Below are 13983 nucleotides of genomic sequence, written 5' to 3'. Positions count from 1 at the left end.
CCATAAACGTTGGTTTTAGGTTTCTGTGTCTATTCCCAGAAAACATTCCAGATGAAGAATTGGAAGGAAAGTCCTACTTATTATAATTCTCATGACATTTTATGAATTTACATTTTTCATTATATACTGAGTAGTTGAATATCTGAGACATATAAAAGAGCTGTGATTTTTTTTTCTGAAAATGCATCAATTCTATTACCCAAAGAAAGTTAGTTTACATGGTGTACTTTTTGTTAATTAGCTTGTTTTTTTTTTTTTTCCTGAAAAGGGGAGAAAAAAACATATTGAACTAGAATCCACGTAACATGTTTTCGGTTTCTATATGGTGTGTATAGCAATGACACAGAGAGAGGATGAGAAGAAAATGGCTACCTGCCCCGATCAGGGGGAGCTGCGTGGGTGCTTATTTACTCCGTGGCTTTCACCATTCGGGTCCACAGTCAGCCATCTGTCAGCAACTCAGACATCTTCAAAGGCAATGTTGAACAACAAAAAAGTAATATTACTCTCTGCATATCACTGTAATTTCATTTATTATATGCAGCTATTTTTACATAAAATCTATCGCACATTTTTCATGATAAGGTGGATATAAAAATAATTTCTGACAGAAGATTTTTCATATCTGCTCAGAACAGAAGTAGATTTTTTTCAGGATTAGACAGGCATTGGACTAGAGAACCAGTAGAGATACTCTAAGAATGCTTTTTTATGTGCTATTCTCTATATTTTCTTTTTTAATACTTATTTATTTATTGTTTGCAAGCAGGGAGAGAGAGATAGAGAGAAGAGACAGAGAATGAGGGTGCCAGGGACTTCGGTCACTGTAAACAGATTCCAGACACATGCGCCACATTCCACTTTCTGCATCTGGCTTTACATGGGTACTGGGGAATCAAACCCAGGTTGTTAGGCTTTGCAGACAAGTGCCCTAACCACTGAGAAATTTCTCCAGCTTGATCTTTTTGTTTTTACTAGTATATTTCTGTCCTTATGACTTTTAGGTTTATCCTGTTATCATATGCAACCTCATCCTTCCTAATGTGTTTTGATTTGACAGAACTTCATTAACTCATATATGTGTTCATTTATTCATTCACCCCTCAACAATTTACCTCATATCTTCTCTCTATAAGACTGTACTTCACATGGTAAAGATGTCCTTGGTATGGAAGTTTCCTTCTTGTACTACATACTCTTGACAGAAAAGAAGTTAAAGAAAGCTACAAATGTACTTGCAGTTAGGAAATAAAAATATAATTTCCAAGGTTACATCTGACATAAGGGTGTTTTCTTAAACTGTCTTCTGTTGCTAATATCAAGGGACCTCTGAAAAGGTCAGTTACAAAGAAATCATTGTTTGGTTCATAGTTCTGATCCAAGGTCTCAGGGGACACAGGTATTATGGTTTTCATGCAAGCAGAGTTCTGAGGTGATGCAGGGAATTATTTCTTATTATGGTTTCTAATCTTTCTTCTCCTCCCTCTTTCTCCTCTTCCTCTTCCTCCTCCTCCTCCTCCTCCTCTTCTTCTTCTTCTTTTGTTTTGTTTCTCAAGGTGGGGTCTCACACTAGCCCAGGCTTACCTGGAACTTAGTATGTAGTCTCAGGGAGGCCTTGAACTTACCACGGCACTTCTACCTCTGTCTCCCGAGTGCTGGGATCAATGGCATGTGCCACTAGGCCTGACTTCATCCTTCTTATGAAGTCACCAGTATGCACATATGGAAGCTCTACCTGGTGGTATCATCTAACCCTGATCAATTCAGCTAGGCCTCCTCCAAACACCATCATCAGATTCAGGTTCCACCCTCCTAATACTTAAAACAGAGATTTCACTTCAGTAGGAAATTTGGAGTGACAAATCAGACCATACCAGTGATGGATAAAGTTACTGGAAACATCAAACATTTCAATTTATAGTATTATGATTATTGGAGAAAGTAATAGCCTTGAATTCCGAATCAGAGTATTGGATGTGTAAATTGGATTAGATGAGTGGTAGCTAAGTCAAATGTTCATAGTTTCAGCATAAGGGAGGTTGAGAAATACATACATACATATATATATTGGTTTTTCAAGGTAGGGTCTCACTCTAGTCCAGGCTGACCTGGAATTCACTATGTAGTCTCAGGATGGCCTTGAACTCACAGCAATCCTACCTCCTGAATGCTAGGGTTAAAGGCGTGAGTAACCAAGCCAGGCTTCCAAGTATATATTTATTTAATCTTCTTTTGTTTTTTTAAATTTTTTGTGTATTTTCATTTATTTATTTGAGAGCAACAGACAGAGAGAAAGAGGGAGGGAGAGAGGAAGGAAGAGAGAGAGAGAGAGAGAATGGGCACGCCAGGGCTTCCAGCCACTGCAAACGAACTCCAAATGCATGTGCCCCCTTTTGCGTCTGGCTAACGTGGGTCCTGGGGAATCGAGCCTCGAATCAGGGTCCTTAGGTTTCACAGGCAAGTGCTTAACTGCTAAGCCATCTCTCCAGCCCTTCTTTTGTTGTTTTTGATATAATGCAGGCTGACCTGGAACTCACGGTATGGTCCTAGGCTAGCCTCCAACTGACAGCAATCCTCCTATCTCTTCCTCCTCAGTACTTGGATTAAAGTCATACACCACTACATATGGCTTAATCTTGTTTTCTGTAGCATGCTATCATTTTAAGGAATCTACCACAGCCTATAAGTTACTTTTTTTTTCTGAAATTGAGTTTGGACCCCAGATATAAAGGGTGATTTTAAAGTTATAAAATAACACAACCTAAGTTACTTTAAGAATACCCTTTCTCTAACATCAGGTTATGCTAAACTTGAATATCGCTGTCATGTTGCAGTAAGAACACGGAGTCCTAGTCAATGGTTCACTAAGAAGTTACACTTGAGTTTTAATTCAGCTTAAAATTACATTGCACATTTGAAACGATTTTTTACCCCCAATAAAGTATCACTGGCATGATACTCAGTTATGAGTCAGCGTTACATAAATGGAAAGCAACATGGAGAAAGGGTTATTTGGGCTCATGGTTTCAGATATTCTGGCCCATGGTTAGCCTACCACGTTGGTTTTGGTTCCAGAGTGCAGCACAATGTTGCCGCTGTTAGAATGGGGAGACATGGTAGGGAAAGCTGGTACTCTCATGGGAGACAAGGAAGAGAGGAGAGAGAGAACAAAGAAGGGGGAGGGACAAGACGTATTCTTCAAAGCGAGGCCCACACCACCAGCCTTAACCATCTGAACCCCACCTCCTGAAGTTTCCACAAATCCCCTCTGACATCTCACAAAATCTGTACACAGATTAATCCATGGACAAGATTGGAATGCTGGTCATCCAATCACAACTGAAGGCCCCGCTTCTGAGCACAATTGCACTGGGGACTAAGTGTTCAATACCGGCGTCTCCTGGAGACATTTCAGATTCCCATAATACTGGCATGTGTGTACAATTTATCCCAGATATTGCTGTTCTGTCCCATTTCCTTGTTCTGTTCATGAAGATTATTTCATTGTCCATTATTTTAGAAACACATACTTCTAAGAAATTCCATTATGCTTCCTTTTAAATTACCATTACAAATTTTCTAAATATTTTTCTGTTGTTCACTAGCAATAGTTCCTGATAGATCATCCCATCTTTTCACTGAATGCTTTCTGAAAGAGCAGAGAAAATTTACCTAAAGTTACAGTTGCCTGAATTCTATTCAAAAACAAATAAAGACATCAGAATTTTTATTTTATGGGATGTGACTTTTCTATTGCTTTAGATCAGAGACATGATAAACTATAATGAAGGGGGAAAAAAGTGTCTGATAGTCTCATTAGTCTAGTCTTGTTTGTTTTGATTCCCTTGAACTTTGTATGTGAGGAAGCAACGCTGTTAACAGGTTCCCTTATGATTCCAAGGAGTGCTGAGACATTCCAAACCAATTCTTCACTTTAAACTTAATTACATTGATGGATTCTTACACTGAGATTAATACTATCAATCAACCTTACCTACTTCTGTATTATGGAGAAAAAAAAACTCAGCTCTGTTTTTTCACCTTCCTTTGTCAATGTTTTCCTTTTCATGACTGAGCTAAGATCAACCATCTTTCCAAAGATAAGTCAGTAGTTCATCCACATCCATCTTCGGTGACCAAAGTGACTGGATAAGTTTCTCCCAAGATGCAGCCCACCATTAAGCAGGCTGGCTGCTATTGTTTTCCTCAAACATGGATCTTCGTGAGCAATGATTGCTTCTTAGCTAGTGGGGCATCATGTAGAAAACTGTAAGAAATTTGATTATGTAATAGTTTGTACCAGGCCAATTGAATGAACCGGCCAACTGCCAACTCTTCACACTAATTCCAACTGAATATCTGCTGTACTGAGAGCAAAAAGTTTGGATATTAATGGAAATTCCCTGTAAAATCATAAACCCTAAGTAATGAGCCTATTGCAATGTGATGCTGTAAGACAAGTAATTATTAAAGGGGAGTTGCCACATGGGTGGCTGCTTTGTATATGTTTAAGATAATGTAGACAAATTCTTGGAGTCCCTTATAAAATTATATACACTTTATAGTGCAATAAAAACTAAGCATTGCTAGTGACATGTTACTCTGTGAGAGAATGTTAAATGTGACGAAATGTAAACTTAGTTTTTCAGCATGACAAGCAATGATCTAAGTGCTTCACTTGTGAAAACTCAAGGCCACATGTAGACAGTCACTAGCCTTGTGTTACAGAGAATAGACACCATAATTCAAATTACTGACCAAGCTCAGAGAGGTGCTGTCTATCCCAGAACATCAGCTGTCTGGTGCCAAGAAAAGAAAGAAAGCTTGATAATGAGCACAAAAGAGTCACACGTTACCTAAATAGAATACTTTACTATTTTTCTAAAGAATAAATTATATGCCCCTTATAGATAAATGAAAATTTCTTATTGGCAAGTTGCCCAAGTTGTGTTGAAGAAATAATAGGACCTTCACATCTAGAGTAGTTTGGAACACATCCTTCACTCTCGTGTCTATCTTTGGGAGATATCCTGTCCCCAAATTTATGTGAGATAGAATTTTAAATGCAGATTTCTTTTTAACATACTTTCTACCTTTCATCCCTCTTACGCTTTAATGACGTCCATTCCTATTCTGAAATGTTATTATCTTGAATACTATCTTATGTTTTACAAGAAGAAATTGGCAGTAAAGAAATGATATTAAAAAGTAACAAGAGGGCTGGAGAGATGGCTTAGCGGTTAAGTGCTTGCCTGTGAAGCCTAAGGACCATGGTTCGAGGCTCGGTTCCCCAGGTCCCACGTTAGCCAGATGCACAAGGGGGCGCACGCATCTGGAGTTCGTTTGCAGAGGCTGGAAGCCCTGGCGCGCCCATTCTCTCTCTCTCCCTCTATCTGTCTTTCTCTCTGTGTCTGTCGCTCTCAAATAAATAAATTAAAAATAAAAAAAAAAAAGTTTAAAAAGTAACAAGAAAATGGAAGCCGAATTGAAATACATATCTAATAAGTTTATACTTTATGACTCCACATAATAAGTTGTGTATTCCAGATAAAATGGGAGGAGAGCTTTAACTCTGACATTTTAAATGAAAGATAGGAATAAAAATTTTCACCTGTATCCAGGGTCTTTTCTCAATATTAATCTCAGATACATGAAGTAAACAGCAAAATAAATTATTTGTATTACCACAATTATATTGGTTTCATAAATATTTTATGACCAAATACATTTTCTCATACAGTATCCCTATTTCTAAAATTATTTGTCCTTTAACAATAGGATTTTGACAGGTGTAAGGGAGAATGAATAACCGGAGTGAAATCATATATTTCTTTTATGAGAAATCTGTTGAAGCCAGGGCAAATAGAACATTTTTTCTTATCCTCTTTAATGCATGCTAAGATATAGTTTTAATAACAAATATAATCAGTAAATCTGTGTTAACTTCCTGCCAAGTACTAGGATTTAGACATCTGGAATTCAAAACAGAATGAAATAAATAACACTTAGTCTCTAGAACTTGTAGATAAGAGCAAATAATGATGAAAATGTAAACAAGAGGTGACAGGGATGGAAAAGATAAAGTAAATTATGAAAAAAAACACTATATACAACTCTGTGTCAATAAAATAGGAGATAAGGGTAGTATCATGATTTAGGAAGATATAAATTACACTTGTCTGGCATATGTGAGTCCTTTTGTTTAGCTCCAGCCTCAGAAGAAAAAGAACAGAAGAAGAGACTTAAACTATTATTACTCATGAAAAAAATTAGTTTTTAAAAAAATGGAACCCTATAACTTTAGAAACATATCCTTATTGTTATGATCATAACATGTGGCTAAGTTGAGATACCACTTTATTTGACAAGTAAGAAAAAGCATACATTTGAAGTCAAGTAAAATTACTACAAAATATGTGTACCTGTTTTTCATTCATTACAACTATTGGATGGGAAGCCTTGGCTTGTGTTCTTTAGTCTTCAATGTGAAAGAGATAAACATCAGTTTCACATGTGGGATAGTTACTCAACCACTAGAAAAGGAGAGCAATGCTCATGGATGAATCCAGGCTAAGTAAATGAGCATAAACAGTCCCCAGCCTTCCCTCTTCTCTCTCTCTCCTCTCTCTCTCTCTCATGTCTGCTTAAAAATTATGCCGCCCACTTTTATGTGTAGTGGCCTTAGCAACACAGCAGATGTGTCTCAAAATCTCTGTAGTTTCCCAGTCTCATCAGTAACTGGCAAGGTCACTTTAATTCTGACATTCAGATTTGGGAAACCTTTAATTTAATAACATGTAGGCCATGTTCTTTCATCAACACTTTATGTACAAAATAGTGATATTTTCAATCACTATCTGCACAAATGGTTTGCCTCCATCGGGGATAATATTTATTGGACCTTTTCTAAACCTGGTCCTTTTTTTCACAATTTTTATTAACATTTTCCATGATTATAAAAAATATCCCATGGTAATACCCTCCTTCCCCCCCACACTTTCCCCTTTGAAATTCCATTCTCCATCATATTACCTCCCCATCACAATCATTGTACTTACATATATACAATACCAACCTATTAAGTACCCTCCTCCCTTCCTTTCTCTTCCCTTTATATCTCCTTTTTAACTTACTGGCCTCTGATACTAAGCCAGTCCTTATTATCTTCTGTTTTGATCCTGAAAATTTATTTTAACATTCTTTTAGAAGAAATATACATCAATGAAATGAGAAAAAAAATGTGAATGGCTGTTTCTAGAAGCTATTAAATTACACCATGGGATTCATAAATAAAAAGAAATGTTGCTCCCAAATGATCTAGTCTGTCATCTCAGATGGCCTATCAAATGGCCCTTACTACTGTGTGACTCTTGAAAAATATCAAGGGGAAGATGACCAAAATAAGTTTCTATGTGAATTTTGAATTCATTTATTTATCATTATCTTGGTCACAACACAAAATATTGTGATCTACAACTAATTCTTATCAAAGTAAATACCATAACAGAGATGACAATTTTTAACAAAAATAATAATTAATTGATGGACTAACTAGTGATTTATTTTTGTGCATGCTTATTCATGCATACTTGCCAAGGCCTCTTGCCTCAGCAAAAATAACACCACAGGTTTGCATCAATTTTCCCATCTGGCTTACATAAGGGGCTTAGCAACTGAACCCAGGCCAGTAAGCTTTTCAAGCAAGCAACATTAACTGCCAAACCTTCTTCCCAGCCCCTGAGAGGCACGTAAATGCTTGAGCTGAGCTGGTGAATTTAGGGTAGCAATTCAGCAGGCAAACGAATTCAGAATAATCCTGACCAGAGTGTTGCCAGAAATCCTTCTCTATGTCTGACCTCTGTGTATGCACTGTAAAATGGCATTTGCCTACTTTGGTGATGCATACACATTCATGTGCCCTGGATCTTTGGATTTCACTTGTTTTATTATTATTTGTGTATGTACAGCTTTGATTTCTCAGTCTAGTCAGGTCCACAATTGCATTTACTCTGGTCCCAGTAAAGTGGAAACAAGTGACATGCTACAGGCAGCTGTATGCATTGTGATTCTAAGGTCTGTACCTTCAAAAGCTAAGATACAAATTTCACCTTGAGTCTCAAAAATCCACGTCAAGAAATAAGGCATGAGCCTGTGGTGGTGTGAATGTAAAATGCGCCCCCCCCCCCCCGCCACCACCCAGTAGCCTTACTTGTTTGTGATTAAGCTTTCTACTTATTTCCCAGCTGATGGAACCTTGCTGCAGATGTTTTGCAGGAGGTTGATCAGAACTAGCTCCCTCAAGTATTTCCTTTTCTTCTCTGACATAGGATATGAGCTAATTGCCATGTTTTTTTCCACCATTAAGCAACTTCCCCTTGAAACTACAAGCCTGAAATACACTTTTTCCTTCCATAGCTGCTTCAGGTCAGGTTTTTGTTGTTGTTTTGTCATTGTTTTACCCAGCAATGAACATAACTGCTCCAGAGCCAAACTCTATGAGACTGACAAGCTTCAAGAAAATTGATTCAGGACATGGATGCATTCAGTAATGAAGAATACTTTGCAATGAATCATAGATGATAAATTGAGAAGTCCCAACAGAATAGGAAAATTGACCATTGATTATTCAACATTTCTGAATACATTATACTATTATATAATCAGTGTATTTTTTTCCATGAATTAAATGTAACTATATATTATAACTCTATAATGACTATGATTGAGGGCTATATGGATTGATAGATCATCTGTGGGGGGTATGAGGATTAAAATAAAGGAAATGTTCTTTAAACTCAAATTTCAACTAATTTTCATATAAATTTTGAGTGATGCATCTAAAATTATATGTGACTTCTGTAAGAGCAGAGCTGTTAAAACATGTCATTTTTGAAGGTATATGTTTGATGACAATGTATGTATTGATAACCCCATGAAAAAAAACTAAAAAAAAGAGAACAAAACCCTAATAACTGAAAGGATATGTCCTGATAAATTAATCCAAAGACAATGAGGTAAATGAGCCTAAAGTAGGCTTATGAGAAAACTCATAACATCCTTGGGGGAATTTATGAAGGAATCTGTTAGAATGCAAGCATTTTCAGGGTAGAGTTCCTTTCTCATGCCAACATGACAAACAAGAAAGTTTTAAGCAAAACACCCTTAACAACTCTCTTAATGTCTTGCTTTTCTAAACAAAAGAGATCTTATTCCTCTCTTAATCCTCCATTGATTATGCAGTTAGGAAATTCTAATTCACATGAAGTCATGTGGAACCAAGACTGCTGGCATACATATTTATTGTATGCTGGAATCAGTACTAAGAAGTAAACATGAGTAAGTGATGCTGGTATTATTTTGATAAATGACAAATATCAGGTTTTATAGCTAAATACATGTTGGCCATGTTGCTGCTTTTATTCAGAAAATTTAGAAGAAAAGTTAGTTTTCCAGATGGAAAGATCTTAAAATGTATAATTCATATAAAAGAAAAAGGAGTTTGATATATATTCATTATTTGAACTAACCTATTTCCACCACACATACAGGTCAATGACTTCTAAATATGTCCAGAAAATAGCATATAGACTCAACATGACTACATGCGCAATAAGTCTCTCAGGTTTCAATCATATTACTCAGTGCATCATATCACACTTCATGCTTTTGACTTTGGTTTTGTTTTGAGAAATAACTACTGCTTTTAGTCTTTAAGCTCTATTTTTTTCCTCTACCCTCCTCCCAAACTTGATGACTAAAGACAAGACATATAACATAATCAACTTCTGTGTAACATAGTCTGTGCCTGCCTCTCAGCACATGCGGAGATGGGAACATTTGCCAAGTAAAATTTTCCAAGGGAAACATGAAAAGAATTTGTAAAGTCCCAGAGTAGTTGCCTGTGAGAATTTCTTCATGTATGATGACGTATTTTCCACACTTGTAAATTGTGATTTCTACCCTTTTCTTAATCCTGATAGACACCATCACTCAGGAGAGTGTGGACCAGTAACTGACTTTCCAATGCTATTTTTCAGCAGAATATAGGTTTCATTGTATAAAAAGAACTGGACATTTTTATTTGATTTGTTTTTTTTAATACAGCATTATATTAAATGATTATATAGACACACAGATAGCTGTTAGACATATATTTATAACTACAGATGTCTGTACATGTAGGAACTAATATACATGCTCACGTTTTCTTTCTCTGTATACTAAGAGCACCTAGAGAAGCAACGATGACCTGGTAATGACACATGGTACCTGATACCGTTGCTGAACGTCTCCAACCACAGAAGACATGTCACATTGGAGAAATTGCTGGTTATAGTACTAAATACAAGGAGTATATAAAATGAGTCCAGAACAAGCCATGTTGTCAAAAAGGTAGACATAATTTTAAAAAATGAATGTTTGTTGAAATAAAAAAAATGGATCAGTATGAATAAATGGGCTTGATGCATTTGTCCAGTAAAATAAGCTCTGATTGAGTTTTAACTTAAAATTACATGTATGATATATAAATCTAAAGAGGATCATGATGTGTATAGTTTCAAAGCATGTCTCCCAAGGTGTATTTCATAAGTAGAAAAGTTTATTACCATATAGTTGAGAAATTTAGCACACACTATCACCAGTTGATCAAAGGTAATATACCATGCAATGTATCTCACCCTCATGGAATCTCTGATAAGATACACATTAAAAGAGATGCATTACTTTTCTGCTATTCTTACCCATACTATTATACTCACAAGAAAACATCAAACAAGTCAAATTTAAAGAAAATCCTTCAAAATCCCTGGAAGTTTTCAAGAATAATGGCATTATCATGAAATAGGTAGACTATGGAACTACTGAAAATTGTTGGGGGCTAAAGATTAAAGACAGAAGCAGGGCAGGACCTCCCAGGCACCAAGGGCATCAATACGGGAGACAGTGCCGTGAGGAAAAGAACGTTAATTTCCTGGTCTGGTGACTGCACTATGCTACGCAGACTGTAAAGATTGTTGGGTGATGGATTATCGATCAGCAGAAACTGTACACTGTTTGCAACTTCTCTATGCAAAATAGGCAAGCAACGAAAAGCTGAAAATCACATAGTTTGAATGTCAAATTTCTCCCTTATTTATTTTAAGGATAAACTTTGTTCAGAGAATTTTTTTAAGAACTTATATTGATTTATTTATTACAGTCAGAGAGAGTGTGAGAATGGGCACACCAAGGCTTCTAGCCACTGCAAACAAACTCCAGGTGCCTGCGCCACTATGTGCATCTGGCTTACGTGGGACGGGGAGAATTGAACCTGGGTCCTTAGGCTTCGCAGGCATGTGCCTTAACTGCTAAGCCCTCTCTCCATCCCCAGAGAATTTCTTTTTAATGTCTATCTATGAGTTTTTGTTAATAGGGATCTGGATTGTCATCTCAAATTAGGGGATGAAGGAGAAACCTGCACAGAAGCTTCTCTCCCTCTCCATAGAACACGCACCAGAAGTCGCACAATGACTATTCCTACAGCATCACGCTTCTGCTGCCCTTTCACAGTGTTTCCTTGTTTTCCAAACTCCCACACAGCCATGCCTCCTCCGCTACTGGGTTTCCCACAGGAAACCCTTGACAGCATTAGTAGGTCTGTGACTAATTCTCAAAGGTTGTGGGGTAAAGAAGCTTTTGTATGAAAGGATATGAACTAGGTTCATGAAAGGATCTGCCACCTCCCAGCCCCATTCTGAACACACAAGACAGAAGACTTTCTTTCCACTTGAGTTTGAAATAAGAGGAACTGAATCTTCAATTTCTACTTTCCTTTAAACTCTCAATAATCATTTCCTCCTAAATAGACTACTAAGCAAAAAAAAAAAAAAAAAAAGAAAGAAAGAAAGAAAAGAAAAGCCAAGTGAGAAAGAACTTTAAAGAAATGTCAAAATGTTTATTTATTTTAAATGGATAGCATTTTATGTCCTTTTCATGAATGACCTCAAGGAAAATAACACACATAAACACAAAGTAGTATTAATATAGGTAATTAACAAATAAATTGTCTCGTACGGTTATTGTTTTGTGTTAAAAACACATACATCTATATTCCTTACACTTTGTAATTTTGCAAGTCAGAACTTTAATATATAACCACACAACAACCTGGTCCTCTTCCCCGCCCCCACCCCGCCGAGGGCCTCTTCTATAGGGTGCTGGTAATCACTGCTGTGGGGTCAGGCCAAGAGTGAACTAGTGAGCTGCTGCGGGGTGGACAATGCCTCACAGCACGGCTGCCCACCCTGTGGCTCTTACATCATTTCAGCTTGGCTCCGTCTTCCTCAATAGTCCCTGAGCTTTGGAGGCTTTATATTTTGACACTAGAATTTAATGTCATTAAATACATATAACCTATGCTATGAAAAAGCTCTTGAAATTTATTTCTCTTATCTAAGTGCAATCTAGTATAGTATAATCAATAGCTTTACATCTTTTTTTGTTTTGTTTTCTGCTATTTCCTTAAACTCTAGTAACCACTATTCTATTCCCTGCTTTTATGAGATCAACTCTCCAGATTTCACCTATGAGGGAGATCACGTGGTGCTTTCAGTTTCTTGACTTACTGTCTTTTTTGTTATTGGATTTTAATATTTTATTATCTATTTATTTATTTGAGAGAGAGAGAAAGAGGCAAAGAGAGAGAGAGAGAGAAAGTGAGAGACAGAGAGAGAATGAGGGCACCAGGACCTCCAACTTCTGCAAATGAGCTCCAACACATGTGCCACACTGTGCTAACATGGATCCTGGGGAATCAAACCTGGGTCCTTAGGCTTCACAGGCCAGTGCATTAACCACTAAACCATCTCTACAGCCTCTTGACTTTCTGTCTTTAACATATTGTCTTTTACTCTCATCCATGTTACTACAAATCACTAGCTATCTTTATTCCCCCTTTTTTTTTTTTACTGGCTGAAAGTAGATATGTATATCTGCCACTCTTTCTTTATCCACTAATCCATGGATGAGCACACGTTGACTCCATGTCCTGAATATTATGAATATTGGTGCAACATACATGTAAGTGTAAGTATACTCTGTGACACACTGATTGCATTCTCTCTGAATATAAACTTGGAAGTTGTACACAGGCTTTGGATATCATAGGACAATACAAGGTATCTAGAAATACTAGATAAAATAACAATAAAATGTAGTCAAGCTAGAATAAAGCTTCTGTTGAATTAGTGCCAGCCCAAGATGTCACTGTTGACGAAATCTAAAGAGAACAATGGTTGAGCAGATAATACACTACTATGATGCAGAGATATAAACACTCCATACTTTTTCAAATTTGATCACTGTTCTCTCCTGGGACATAAAATAAGCTATCTTCTTTGACTGAATTTTAGACCACTTTATAATTTTTTTTAAATTTATTTTTTATTTGAGAGAGACAGACACAGAGAGAAAGACAGATAGAGGGAGAGAGAGAGAATGGGCGCGCCAGGGCTTCCAGCCTCTGCAAACGAACTCCAGACACGTGCGCCCCCTTGTGTATCTGGCTAACGTGGGTCCTGGGGAACCGAGCCTCGAACCGGGGTCCTTAGGCTTCACAGGCAAGCGCTTAACCGCTAAGCCATCTCTCCAGCCCAAGACCACTTTAAATAATAAAGGGCTAAAAGAATCACTTGAGGCTGGGAGATGACTCAGAAGGTAGGAGCACTTGCTTCACCAACGTGGGGGCCATGCACATAGCTGGCTGTGGCCGTGCACAGTTCCGTCCACAGTCCTGAGGGACCCAGAGATCAGACAATTGCTTGATCCATCTGACTGAAAGAAATGGGGCTCAAGGAAACCACACAGAAAGCAACGATGAGGACTCCTGATACTGTTCTATGGCCTCCTCACAAGGTGCATAAGGTGTTTCTACTTCACACCCGTAAGTATTGGCCTACACACATGCTCATACAGCATGCACACACGGAGCCACTAAAGTAACAG

The 13983-nt window shown here is 37.4% G+C and overlaps 1 pseudogene; it reads right to left on the bottom strand.

Moving 5' to 3' along the window:
- The window catches only part of LOC123455829, an 86271-nt pseudogene extending 74687 nt beyond the window's left edge, over positions 1-11584 (bottom strand).
- Between the last annotated feature and the right edge of the window lie 2399 nt (positions 11585-13983).

This window comes from Jaculus jaculus, chromosome 18 (assembly GCF_020740685.1).
Source record: "Jaculus jaculus isolate mJacJac1 chromosome 18, mJacJac1.mat.Y.cur, whole genome shotgun sequence".
NCBI classification, from domain to species: Eukaryota; Metazoa; Chordata; class Mammalia; order Rodentia; family Dipodidae; genus Jaculus; species Jaculus jaculus.
This window is presented reverse-complemented; position numbering and strand designations above follow the sequence as displayed.